This window comes from Triturus cristatus, chromosome 5_1 (genome assembly GCF_964204655.1).
Source record: "Triturus cristatus chromosome 5_1, aTriCri1.1, whole genome shotgun sequence".
NCBI classification, from domain to species: Eukaryota; Metazoa; Chordata; class Amphibia; order Caudata; family Salamandridae; genus Triturus; species Triturus cristatus.
Window position 1 is genome coordinate 145,353,953 of NC_140587.1, and position 13,735 is coordinate 145,367,687.

The 13,735-nt window shown below is 44.8% G+C and overlaps 1 long non-coding RNA gene across 2 annotated transcripts; it reads left to right on the forward strand.

The window, feature by feature from the left end:
• The first annotated feature begins 2,387 nt into the window (after window positions 1-2,387).
• Window positions 2,388-8,289, forward strand: LOC146830432 (uncharacterized). 2 transcript variants are annotated; one of them, XR_014961426.1, is made up of 3 exons: window positions 2,388-2,525; window positions 7,428-7,732; window positions 8,010-8,289. It is a non-coding gene; the product is annotated as an uncharacterized LOC146830432 (long non-coding RNA). The 2 variants fall into 2 exon arrangements; XR_014961427.1 differs by having other exon boundaries at window positions 8,048-8,289.
• The last annotated feature ends 5,446 nt before the right edge of the window (window positions 8,290-13,735 follow it).

Sequence of the window (13,735 nt, forward strand, 5' to 3'; positions counted from 1 at the left end):
GGTGGAAGGAGGAGTGACTGGGTGAATGGATGAGTAAGTGAAAGGATGGGTGGATGGGTGAAAGGGTAAATGGCTGGATGGATGAGTGAATGGATGGATGAGTATACAGATGGATAGGGTGAAAGGGTGGATGGATGAATAATGGATGCATGAGTGAAAGGATGGATGAAGGGATGGATGAGTGAAATGATAGCTGGAAGGATACATGATGGATAGGTTTCCAAATGGTTGAATATGTTTGGATATGGCTGGGCTTACTTATATACTATTGCGCGACCTCCTCTGATGTGTCTGTAAAACTTACCTATTGTCCTGAAGTTTTGTCCTGAATTTTGACCTCCTGTCCTGAATTTGTGTCCTGAATTTTGACCCTTTGTCCTGAATTCTTACACTCACCGTCCTGAATTTGCACCAATGCCAGTTGGTCACCCTAATCTTCGTGCGGCTGTATGCCGTAGTTTACTACGCCCGTCCTGCCCCTCCCCTGTCCCGCCTCACCACCCCGCACCACTCCCTCCACGAGCCACTACTGTCTTTATCCACACATTAGGTCTGGAAAGTGAACTACCAACCCTCTAGAAAATTCTTTGCCGCCTGATGTGCCTCGGAAGACTTGTTTCTACGCAGTAGAGGTGGACCGGCGCAGAGGCAGAGTGATTCCCTTATTTGCGTGGGGCCATGCTTCCATACAAATGAGGGGCGGCCCTCTCATGATAGCGCTGGTGCTACATGTGCGCATGTGGTCCCTTCTGTAATACTGTTGTGCTCTGAGGGCGCACAATGCAAATGCACATGCCCGTTGCAGCCCCGGCTACAATTTATGAATGGTCCTGGTATTCTAAGCTTGCATATTTGTAAGCACTGTTCCCTCTAAGGTGCGCTCCTGGGCGCGCGGGTCCTATGTTTCCCGTAGCGTGCATTATAAAATGCAAAGCGCGCACAGGCAACTGAGGACCGGTCAGATTGTGTGGCTTTTTGCATGTAATCATGTTAATCACAGCGCCCGTCATGCTCTGTGGACGTGCTTGTAGACTCGCTGCCTTTCATTTGTGAATAGAGAGGGGCAGAATATCTTGTGGAATTGGCTGGGCAGTGTCTGGAGTCTTATCTCCGGCACACCTGGTTTTCAGTATGGGAACATTTCAACATTTGCACATAACAGCTGTAACAGGCATATTTCTTCAATGTTGATTCAAACATAGTCTAGGACAGAACATAGAAGGTATGCATGTTGTGTTTATAGGTACATAATATAGTTTTTTTAAATGTCGTAGTATGTAATATTGTTTTATTTATTCGAAAAATATTGATTTTTTAATAATTTTGATAAATATTAGTTATTATGGCATTATAAGGTATTAGTATTATATTATTCGTTTTTTGTATCATCTGTAATTTTTAATCTGATATGTAATTGTTTTTAAATGTAATTAGAAATTTCTGGTTTACTAATGGATTGTAAATTATTGCTTTTAATTTATAGTTAATTATTAATTTTGTTTTTAACTAATTGTTGACTGATTAGTTTAAAAAGTTATTTTTATTGTTTTAATTTTTTTGTTTTATGTAATAGTTATTTGAATATTAATGTTTCATGTTTATATTTGTTTTACTCATTTTAATTGTTTGTTAGTGGTTGTTTGTGTTTGTTTTTTGGTAGTAATGAGGGAACTGCATATATTTTAAATATTTATCATTTTTATATTTTCCATTTATTTTTTATATAAAAAGTATATTATAAAACGTAATTTAATTTGATTTAAAATGAATGAATATATGGTTTGCTTTAAATATGTAAAAAAAATATTTTGTTAGATATTTATATATTTTCATAAAAAATGTACGAGTTGCAAATAGTAAATCTAAATCCTTTAAACTCCAAAACGTTCCCCACTTTTGCTTATGCTACAGTGGAAACAGTAAATCTAACCTCTTAGAAGTCCAACACTTTCCCAATTTTTACTTACTTTGGAGTGGGAACAGTAATTCTGATCTCTGGCTGGGAGTGTTAGTCCCCCACCCCCCTCTCAGAAGTTCGGGTCTAGTTGCACCCCTGAGCAACTCCCAAAATTGGAAGGGCACTGTGAGGGAGTCTCCGGGCGCATTCCCACCAGCGAGGGTGGAGTCCCGCAGAGTACGAAGTGGACTCCTTACCATTACGGAGATGAAGACAGCTCCGGACTGGCACAGATAATGGGTAACTCTTCCCTCCTTCCTCAGAGTATCGGAAGTTACTCGGATGTAGACCGTCACTTGGAGGGCAGGACGGAAAACTTCACCGACCAATCAGGAGCCATAGCGGGAGGTCACGATTGGCAGAAAAATGAAGGAGACATGACATCAGGCACGTCAGCAGGAGAGAACCCAGAAGAAGATTGCCGAGAGACCGACGAACTGCCAAGGAGCAACGCGGATGCCAGAACGGGAGAAACTGAATTCGAGGGTCCAGAGACGTGGACCGAAGACTGGTGAATCCCGGAGGACGTACGAGCCGCCACAACTCAGGAGAGTTGTGGCTCTTAGCGGTACGTGACGGACAAAGGGACTTAGGGAGGGGGAGGGAAGGTAAAAGGGCGGCGGGGAATGAGTCAGGGGAGAACGGGTAGCCTGGGGATATCACTACTCACATGTCCACCTTTTAAATCTTCCTGTGCACTCCTGCTTTAAATGCCCACAAGCCTTGACCCTTCCCTAATACCCTCACGCCATCCTTTTGAAGTACCTCCAACATTAAAAACGCCCTCACTTTCCTCATTCTTTTTCTTTCCTCCCCCGACATGGTTTGGTGACGGTGCCCTGTATTTTATAGGACTCGGTTCTGACCGCTACTCTCTTTTGTTTTTCGAGCCTGCTCCGGGATCCCGACAGACCGTCTGAGACCCGTAATAGGTTCCGTAACTACACTGAAGAATGAAATACCATCAACTTCTACCAAGACCCTGAGGAAGTTTCCTACATCTTCCCCTGGAGCCACCCCTAGGGCCACCAAACCACCTTTTCAACTGCCTACTTTGTTTATCCAGACTATTCTTTTTACCCCAATTTGTGACCATTTCCTTAATAAAAATCTCACTATTGACCACATACGGCCTCCTCGCTTCTGCTTCCGACCGTCCCTCCGACATTTGGTGTCAGAAGTGGAATCGGAGGAAATGGAGGCTGCAGTCAAAAAGATGGCGGAAGGACAAGACCGCCTAGAGAAAATCATGGCCCGGTTTTTAGAAACCGCGGAATCCGAGCAGGAGGCCCTACACAAGACCATTACTAGCCAGGGACAAACCCAAGAAGCCACCATGGGAAAACTGGCGGAGACTCTCAGACAACCCCGTGGTTATACGGCCCCACCCTCAATAGTAGTACAAAAATATGTTCAAGGGGAAGATCCCGATTTCTTTCTCACCAATTTTGAGAGGATGGCCCGGGCGGCCCAATGGCCAGAAGATAGGTGGGGTCAGTATCTTGGACCTCTTCTGAGTGGGGACCTGCAAGCAGCATATCAAGCTGCAAACCCCCTCGGAACCACTCCATACCTTGACATCAAGCGATGTGTCCTAGAAAGAATGGGTATAGACGAAGAGACCTACAGAATGCGTCTCCGACACATTAAAGAAGGGCCTCAAGAAAACCCATGGGCCCTTTGTTACCGTATAAAAGATGCTGCGGATCAATGGTTGAAGCCATTAACCACCTCCAAAGAAGCCATCCTAGAGAAGATATACCTTCAACAGTTTCTTACTTCCGTACATCCCCCGATCCAAAGATGGGTGCGCCAACACACCGATTTGACTTTAGATAAAGCAATAGAGGTCGCAGCGGCCTATTTTAGGGCACAAGAATTACAGAAAGGAAAAGATGAGGGCTCTTGGAAGCAGCCTAGCCACCCGTCTGTTCGATCACCCCGATCATCCTTATATCCTAAAAAAGCAGAAACTGTATCCATGATACCAAACCCCGTACCAGCCATTCCTAGACCCGACGCCCCCCTAGGACCCCAACGCTTTCATTGTGGGGCTTTTGGGCATATTGCACGGGTATGCCCACAAAAGGAAGAACCTATGGAGGTCGGTTATACACGGGTTCTATACTGTGGTCTGGATAATGACCCACGGCTGTTCCACCGACAATTAGCTGTAAACGGAGAACCCAGAGAAGCCCTGGTGGATACAGGAAGCGGACAAACCCTCATGAGACCTCAAGTTGTCCCTGGAGGAACACCCATCCCCACAGGAGTGGTGAACATATAATGTATTCATGGTGATAGCGAGATATATCCCATGACTGATGTAGCTGTACAACACCGACCAACACAGAATCCCCATAAAAATGAGAGTCGGTCTTCTTCCCCATCTACCTGAACCCGTGATACTTGAAACTGATTATCCCCACATCAACAACCTCTTGGTAGGCCCAGAGACCGAAAGGAAAGAATGGAGAGAAGAAGCACCCTTCTTTTCAGAACCCCATCCCGATTGGGAACCTGGAAAAGACAGGAAAAGTAAACAACAAAGACGAAGAGAGAAATAGAAAGGGAAGCCTATCCTTCTGATAAACCCTGACACCGCTCTATGGGAACACAACAGGAATTTTCGCACTGCTCAAAGGGAGGATAATAACTTACAAGAAGCTTGGAAGCAAGCCAGCGAGCAGGAAGATCTGCTCCAAGTAGGTCCCCAGTTCTTCATCAACAAGGGGTTGTTATACCGAAAAGGTGGGAAAACGCTCCCCTCCCAACTTCTAGTCCCAGTGCCCTTCCGGGAGAAAGTCCTATACGTGGCCCATAGCCACTTACTAGGGGGTCATTTTGGTGGGGAGAAAACCGAGAAAGCCATACTAGAGAGGTTTTATTGGCCAGGGATCTATCAACAAGTTAGGAAATACTGCAGAGAGTGTGTAGTGTGCCAAAAAACCAGTCACTCTATTCCACCCCGTGTACCTCTAAGACCGCTACCAGTAATTGATGTTCCTTTCTCAAGGGTAGGAATGGATTTTATAGGCCCCCTTCTACCCTCCCGTAGCGGGTGTCGCTATGTGCTTGTACTAGTATGACTATGCCACAGGATTTCCAGAGGCCGTGCTTTGAGACAACCCAATACTACCCAGATCGCCAAAGCCATGATCAATATCTTTGCCCCGGTAGGTTTACCAAAAGAAATATTGACCGATCAAGGCACTCCCTTTACCTCAAGACTCATGAGACAGGTATGTCAACAGTTACACATTAAACAGATTTGTACCGTGGCCTACCACCCTCAAACTGATGGGTTGGTGGAACGTTATAACTCCACCCTAAAAACCACCCTAAGGAAGTTGTTGAATTTCGAAGCCCGCAAGTGGGAGGACATGCTTCCTCTAGCTCTTTTTTCTATCCGGTGTAGCCAACAGAAAAGTTTAGGGTATTCCCCTTTTGAATTACTATATGGAAGACCTCCACGTACCCTTATGGATATGGCATGGGAAGAGTGGGAAGAGGAAACTGATACCTCTAAACCCTTATGGGAATATGTGGTTGGTCTAAAATCACAATTGAATCAGGTACGAGAGATCGTACGCACTAACCTAGAGGAGGCACAAATAACCCAGAAGAGACAGTATGACAAGTCCACTAAGGAGAGGACTTTAGAAGTCGGGGACCAGGTCCTATTGTTACGTCCTACCAATGAACATAAACTACTCAGTCAGTGGCACGGCTCCTTTAAGATATTAGAGAAGATTACTCCGGTTACCTATAAGCTAGAAATGGATCCCCCGAGCAACGCCACTCAGATTTTTCATATAAATCTGTTAAAAAAATGGGAAGGACCTTTCCCTGTGTTGATGGCACATCCACAGAAACCCCTAACAGAACAAAGCATAAACCCTGACTTGTCTGAACAACTAAAGCAAGAACTAAGAGAAACCTTAGTCCCACTACAAGAAGTATTCTCCCTGACACCTAGCAAAACCACCTTAGTGGAACATGAGATCCACACACCACCTGGGAAAACCATACGGTTAAAACCCTACCGTATCCCTGAAGTCAGAAGAGAAGCCATTGACCACGAAATCCATCAAATGTTAGAGATGGGCATTACAGAACCCTCCAAAAGCGAATGGTGTTCACCTGTGGTATTAGTACCCAAACCAGATGGGTCCATACGTTTTTGTATCGACTTTAGGGAGGTAAATAAAATATCACAATTTGATGCTTATCCCCTCCCTAGAGTCGACGAAATGGTAGAAAGACTCGGAAAAGCCCAGTACGTTAGCACCCTGGACCTATGTAAAGGTTACTGGCAAGTACCATTGAGGTGTCAGGATAAGGAAAAAAAAGCTTTTTGCACTCCCAAAGGACTGTAACATTTTAAGGTTTTTCCCTTTGGATTACATGGCACCCCCGCAACATTCCAGCGGCTTATGAATAAAATCCTACAACCCCACCAAAATTACGCTGCCACTTACTTAGATGACATCATCATCTACAGTAATTCCTGGGAAGACCATCTTCATTACCCAACCCAGGTTATCCAATCCTTAAGGGACACAGGGTTGACCATCAACCCAGCCAAAAGTCACTTGGCTGCCAATCGGTGAAATATCTAGGGTTCCTCTTGGGAGGAGGGTGTATGAGACCACAGGAAGAAAAAGTCACAGCAATAGCCCAATTTCCCTTTCCCAAAACCAAGAGAGGCCTCAGGGCCTTTTTAGGCCTACTTGGTTATTACAGGCGGTTCATCCCTTGTTTTTCTGACATAGCCACTCTGTTAACAAACCTCTTAAAGAAGACCAGACAAACCAAGAGATGTTTAAGACACCCCTCCCCTGTGGAGTTAGCAGCGTTTCAACAATTAAAACACGTCATCACTTCCAAACCTTTTCTTATCAATCCCAACTATGAGAAACTGTTTCCACTACAAACAGACGCCTCTGATCATGGTATCGGTGCAGTGCTATCCCAAGAAGATGAGGCAGGACGAGAACACCCCATTCTCTTTATTAGCAGAAAACTATTTGCAAGAGAAACCCGATATCCAGTTATTGAAAAAGAGCCCTTAGCCATTAAGTGGGCTGTAGAGATCCTCCGATATTATCTAGACGGGAGAGAGTTCCTACTGCATACTGACAATGCTCCCCTTGAGTGGCTGTCTCGGAACAAAGGACAGAATCAAAGAATCCTGAGATGGTTCCTTACCCTTCAACCTTTTAGATTCACTGTACATCACCGAAAAGGGAAAGAGCATGCCAATGCAGATTTTTTGTCCAGCTATCCCTCCGAACCTTTGCTTGTAAACAAGAAAGTTAGGGAAGGGGAATGTGAGGGAGTCTCCGGGCGCATTCCCATCAGCGAGGGTGGAGTCCCGCAGAGTACGACGTGGACTCCTTACCATTACGGAGATGAAGACAGCTCCGGACTGGCACAGCTAATGGATAACTCTTCCCTCCTTCCTCAGAGTATCGGAAGTTACCCGGATGTAGACCGTCGCTTGGAGGGCGGGACGGAAAACTTCACCGACCAATCAGGAGCCATAGCGGGAGGTCACGATTGGCAGAAAAAGGAAGGAGACATGACATCAGGTGCGTCAGCAGGAGAGAACCCGGAAGAAGATTGCAGAGAGATCAACGAACTGCCGAGGAGCAACGCGGATGCCAGAATGGGAGAAACTGAAGACGAGGGTCCAGAGACGTGGACTGAAGACTGGTGGATCTCGGAGGACGTACGAGCCGCCACAACTCAGGAGAGTTGTGGCTCTTAGCGGTATGTGACGGACAAAGGGACTTCGGGAGGGAAGGTATAAGGAAGGTGGGGAATGAGTCAGGGGAGAACGGGTAGCCTGGGGATATCACTACTCACGTGTCCACCTTTTAAATCTTCCTATGCACTCCCGCTTTAAACGCCCACAAGCCTTGACCCTTCCCTAATACCCTCACGCCATCCTTTTGAAGTACCTCCAACATTAAAAACGCCCTTACTTTCTTCATTCTTTTTCTTTCTCCCCCCACATGGTTCGGTGACGGTGCCTTGTATTTTATAGGACTCGGTTCTGACTGCTACTCTCTTTTGTTTTTTGAGCCTGCTCCGGGATCCCGACAGACCATCTGAGACCCTTAATAGGTTTCGTGACTACACTGAAGAATGAAATACCATCAACTTCTACCAGGACCCTGAGGAAGTTTCCTACATCTTCCCCTGGAGCCGCCCCTGGAGCCACCAGACCACCTTTTCAACCGCCTACCTTGTTTATCCAGACTATTCTTTTTACCCCAATTTGTGACCATTTCCTTAATAAGATATCTCACTATTGACCACATACAGCCTCCTCGCTTCTGCTTCCGACCGTCCCTCCGACAGGCACTAACTTAGCTAACCTGATCGTACTGTTAAAAAAATATGATGTAAGCAATACAGCCCTGTAGCCACAGGCTGTCACAGAACTGCACACCACTGGCACTGACCAGGCCGGTGCCTCTGCTGACTTAACGTGCTGGTGCTGAAATTAATTGGACTGGCACCAGGGGGTGGCACGCTGGTGCTATTAATAATTGAAAGTACATTTTGAAGCAGTGAGAGACATGCCTCACCGAGGCACTACTTATTTTGCGAGGCAACTCTTGAGGAGCAGCAATTGGTTCTGGCAGCTTCACCGTAACGACTCCCTTGGCAAATGCCGGCCCGAGCATGAGTCTATGGCTCAGTAGCAGCTGCATGGGGACAAACTTTGGCCTCTCAAGAAAACTGTACAAACGGCCGGTATGTTTCTCAATGTGGAAACCATACACTCAACCAGGATGTCCAGCTCGGCTCGGTCAATTATATGCTGACTTGCCCTCTCGTAGAAAGCAAATATTCTAATCCACAAGAGGCCAAGCAGACGCGGTGTGAAACAGGTGAAGGAGGCGCACAGTTAGCAGTCACAAATTCAACCGGTATGTCGCACACTTGACTCCACGGCGATAGGCGTCTCCACTATTCCATCAAGTCAAACTTGCCCAGCGCGCATGAACATGATCCCGTATCATTCTCCGTAATTTCCCCTCAGTCACTCAGAACTTACCACCAGGTTGCCTCTGACAGCGTGGGCTATCGCTGCTTCTGCACCGCTTGGTCAGGGCATCGACGGGCCTACTCCACCCTTCAGCCACTACGGCTCTGCCCCCTCTTGCTGCGCTCACATGAACGCACACCCACTGCCCAGCCGTACCCGCATCTAGTGAAAGTTACGATTCTGATTTAGCTTTGTTTTGCTTGGAGGGAGCAGTCAGTATAAAATTGAAATAAGTGCACAGGAGTTAAAGTTAGTCAGTTAAAATAAGCACAGGAGTTAAAGTTAGTCAGTGAAAATCAATCAGTCAGTATTTGTGCATGATTACTAGCACTCCTGAGGACCCACAATTATGCGTGACTTTGCATTTCAGTGCAGTGATGCGGAGCACCACATTGAAATGCGTTAGTCTAAGGCCTGATGCGTGGTACTTGGCAGGGCAGAGACTTCAGAGACGATTTAAGGCAAAGTGGCCTCTAACCCAGGGCCCCCGCCTTTAAGGGGAGCCTCCCGATAGTCTTGCCGTGTTGTTCTTGAATAATTACTAAACCAATTGTTTTGAATACCATTATTCTTTAATTTATTTTTAAGGTGAGTGATGTATGAGCGTCTATTATAGCCATTCTGCAGAGAAATTTTTATTTTTCATGCAACATCCATAAAAAGGTTTCTTTTAAATCGCAATAGGACCAAACATATGAGAAATGGGAGAGTGTCCCAGATATTATTTGCAGTAATATTAGTGAACTGCTGATGTGTTACAATATTGATAACACACATCACTATCCCTGAACATTAGATGTAAACAGATTTAGAATTCGGACAGTTGCGCCTGTATGCTGTCAGTGCCCTGGCCTAAGAGGGCAAGAAAGAGCTGAAATGAAATCATAAATTTAAACCTGTTCTGAACAGGGGCCCCCAAAATAGGTTTGGCCCAGGGCCCCCAAATTCCTTAATATGTCCCTGGTAGACTTGCTACATTTCTTTGGTTAATAGGGATCAGCTGCGGGGCGTGTGACCGGTGCTACTGTACCGGGTGCAGACTTAGGGGGGTGGGTGGGAGGAACGCCGTGTTTGCAGGTATATTATTGCTTTAATACCACCTGCTGCGATGTTCCTTGACTCCAGCAATTTTCATGCAATACTAAATATGTCAAGATAACTATCTGAGTTTTCTCTAGTGTAAGTTTTAAGGTAGCGCAGAGGGTTAATATGCCTGCTGCAAAGAATATGCACCATGCAGGCTTCAAAGTGCCTGGCTGTCCCACGGCGGTAGCTATAAAAAAAGGCACCGAAATGGGAACGCCAAAGCAAATTCCTGCAAGGCATGGACTGCCAAGTCCATGCTCTGCAGGAACTTGGGGTACATGCTCACAGGGGGGCATACCATGTGCCCCCGCCATGTATCCCCAGGTATGCGATCTTGTATAGGCTCCCGACATTGCCCCACCCTATGAACAGAGCTCTAGTTGAGAATCTTTAGTGAAATCTTATATTGGTACCACCGTTGGAGTCCTGTGCTTTTCTAAAGCCAAAGTATACTTGCCTGTGTAACCAATTCATGTCATGATGTGTGTATGTAAATTACAAACCTGCCTTAAGAGCCATCATGTGGCACAAATTTTTTAATCAAAAGTTTGGAGTGATGTTTGCACTGATATTTGTCGCTGTACCCATATGCGCGGTCCGGTTCTTGGCGATCATAGCATTGGCTGCAGCGCACAGAGACCTTACACTGCCGCACACAGAGGAAAAAAATTTGAGGGAACATTCATACTGAATAAGGAAGAAAATGGAGTTTTGTAGAAATAAAATATTTCCCTAAGATCACACAATTTAAGTGAGGAAGCTGCGATTTATGCATATTTTCTGGTTTTACTTTGGACAACTCAGTCACTAAATGGATATCTATTTGTTTCTATTTTTTGTTTGTTAATGGTCTGTTTTCTCCTCTGTGTGCATTTTTCTGCACTTTTAATATAGAGCAAACTCATCCTGTAGGTATTGGAGCACATTAAGTGAGCACCAGTTACACTTTAGAAAGTCACATTTATTTTTACATGAGCACCAGTTACACTATAGAAAGTCTAATTCATTTGTTTTTATATAGCTACGGGAAGAGTAAGTGATTGCCCAGAATCACAGAATGTTGAGACGACACCAAGAATTAAACCTGGCTTCCAGTTCCGAACTCTGCAGCTTTGCCCATAACACTACGTCCTGGTTAGAGGGAGAGTGGCAGACAAAAGCCACTTGCAGACTCGGCTTGTTTTGGGCTTGAGGTTCCAACTGGTCCTCGAGCTTAGCCAGAGCCAGGCTTCAAGCTCGAGCCTGGCTTGAGCTTCCAGTGGCTCACCCACCTCTACTGGTCAGTAAGACTGTGATGCGCCGGATGGAACAGGGGGTACCCCAAGATGCCCATTGTGTATGTGTAATCAAACAAGGTGGGTTGCTCTTGTGCATATTCCTCGCAGTGGCACAACTGAAAATGATAGGGCCCCTGAGGAACGTTAAGGGTGGCCCTTGAGTCTCCTATATGTCACAGATATAGATTGACCATGGGTTGACTGACCCCCCTTAAGAGTTGAGGGTCCCCAATTGGGCAGCCCTCCCCCAACCCTGCTTTGCTGCAGACTCTTATTTCCTCTTTGTGCACACCAGTGGCATTTTAAAGATTTTGTGGGCCCTGGGTAAGGCACATTTTGGTCCCATCTTTGTCTTTCTTAACCCATTTTCATCTAATGCAAGCCTTTGTGCTGCCATTCAATATTAAAACAAACATTGGCCTTTCAGAAATAGGGCCATTCAACAACAGAAATGGAGGCATTAAAAAATGAGGGTTTCAAAAACAGTAAAAGCTCTAAAAAAAAAAGTTTGAATTAGCACTTAAGTCATTTTTTTTTTTAGCTTAGAGCTAGATTTTTTTTTTCCATGCACTACTGTGCCTGGAATTCAGTGCCTAGCAAGCTTGGTCCTGCGTTTGTAGGAAAGACCCTATAAGGGTCACTTGGTGGATACTTAATGCTTTAGTGCATATTATTAACTTCTTAGCTGCAACAGGCCCCCACACCCTGCATTGCTAATCCCTGTTTTAATGTTTGTAGTAATTCACACTTAAACATTCATAACTTTATTTTCCCACAGAAGAAATCCGTGCCAAGTTTGCGTCCTGTATCAAAAGATACCCATGGTTTGTAGGTTTTCCTGGAGGTAACTGTGAAGATAGCCAAAATATAAGTACTTTTTGTGTTTTGGGGAAATATGGGAAAAAGCGTACTCCAAGAAAGCCTGTTTTTTTTTTTTTAAAACGGGATCAGCAAAAGGTTTGATGTGCTGGGATCACCATCTCAGCAGCTTTCAGGAACAAGGATAGTGCTATCAAAACCATTTTAACACCGTTTTTGCATTCCTCTGAAGGGTGGTCCATTGTTCCTAATCTTTGTGTTTTCAACCTATTTCCAGTTTATGGTGAAAACAGATGAGAAACTGATGGGTGATATTTAAAATCTATACATTTCTGAAAAGTAGATAAAATTCGAAAAAGGTTATGTAGATTTCTCAAGTTTTCCCCAAAATAAACAAATTGTTGAAACAAAAATATAATTAAAATAAGAAGGTAAATTAGCCATTATTGACAACGTTTTTCAGCTGTAATATGTTTTCACTGTGGCTGGTTTACAAAAGCAAAATACAACAACGGTACATCTGACAGACCCACCTGGTCACCGGGATAGAGATGTGTTGTAGGTTCTCCACAGTATCCAGAGCTGACAACTTTTGTATTGTGTACAGGCCAAATGGGTATGAACGAACCCTATGCAGTTCTGAAATGTGCACATGATTCTGAGTTTACAAACCTCTGAAATTGGGGCTGCTCATATAATCACAGGTCTCGAGGGTATTTTGCAAAATGTCTTCTTTCTTGCATAATGGCTTACATTTTGATGCCAAAATGCAGAGAAATCCAATTACAACTGTGCTACTTTTCTGTGTTTCCACATATCTTCCCATAAAAACAGTATCCGTCTGTGTTGCTTAGAGATTGTGCCTGTGATACAAAATGCCCAAAATAAATCCTAGTTCTTTGTTTTTTTTACACCATGGGTAGCTGCAGAATATCAGGCCTAGCTCAACCACCCCCCAGGAAAACTTACCTAACCCAGAAATTTCTGTAAACTAGGCACCCTAGGGAGTCCAGAAATGATGTGACCCATGTGGAGCCCACAAAGCTTTTTGTTATCCAGAAGGCTTTGCAAAAATGAAACTTTGGCTAAATGACCAGTTTTTTCATGTTTCTGTGACCGAATATTCCAGAAGCTGCAGTGAGCCACAAAATTCCTACTCCCATAGTCCTGGGTTTGATCTGTTCCTTTTTGCGGGCACTAGACCCAGCCACAGAAGTGGGTTAGTGTTTCCTCACTCAAATGCTGCTACTCCAGCCATGCTGTGCATTTGTATTTATGTGTTAATGTTTTATATGACATAGCGTGGTCTTGGCCCCATGTACGGGTGCCAGACTCATGCATGCTACCCTATTTGTCACCATCGTGAATCCTGTTCAGTGATATTGTCAACCCCTATGGCCATTGTGTGTATCCTTCTATGCCCTTTCCACCCTCAAAAATTCCTAATTCACAAATGTGGACATTGACAATTGTACTTTTATTTTACCCCAATCCATCCTGTTCTAAAGGTGTTGCAATCCCAAAGTTTGACTT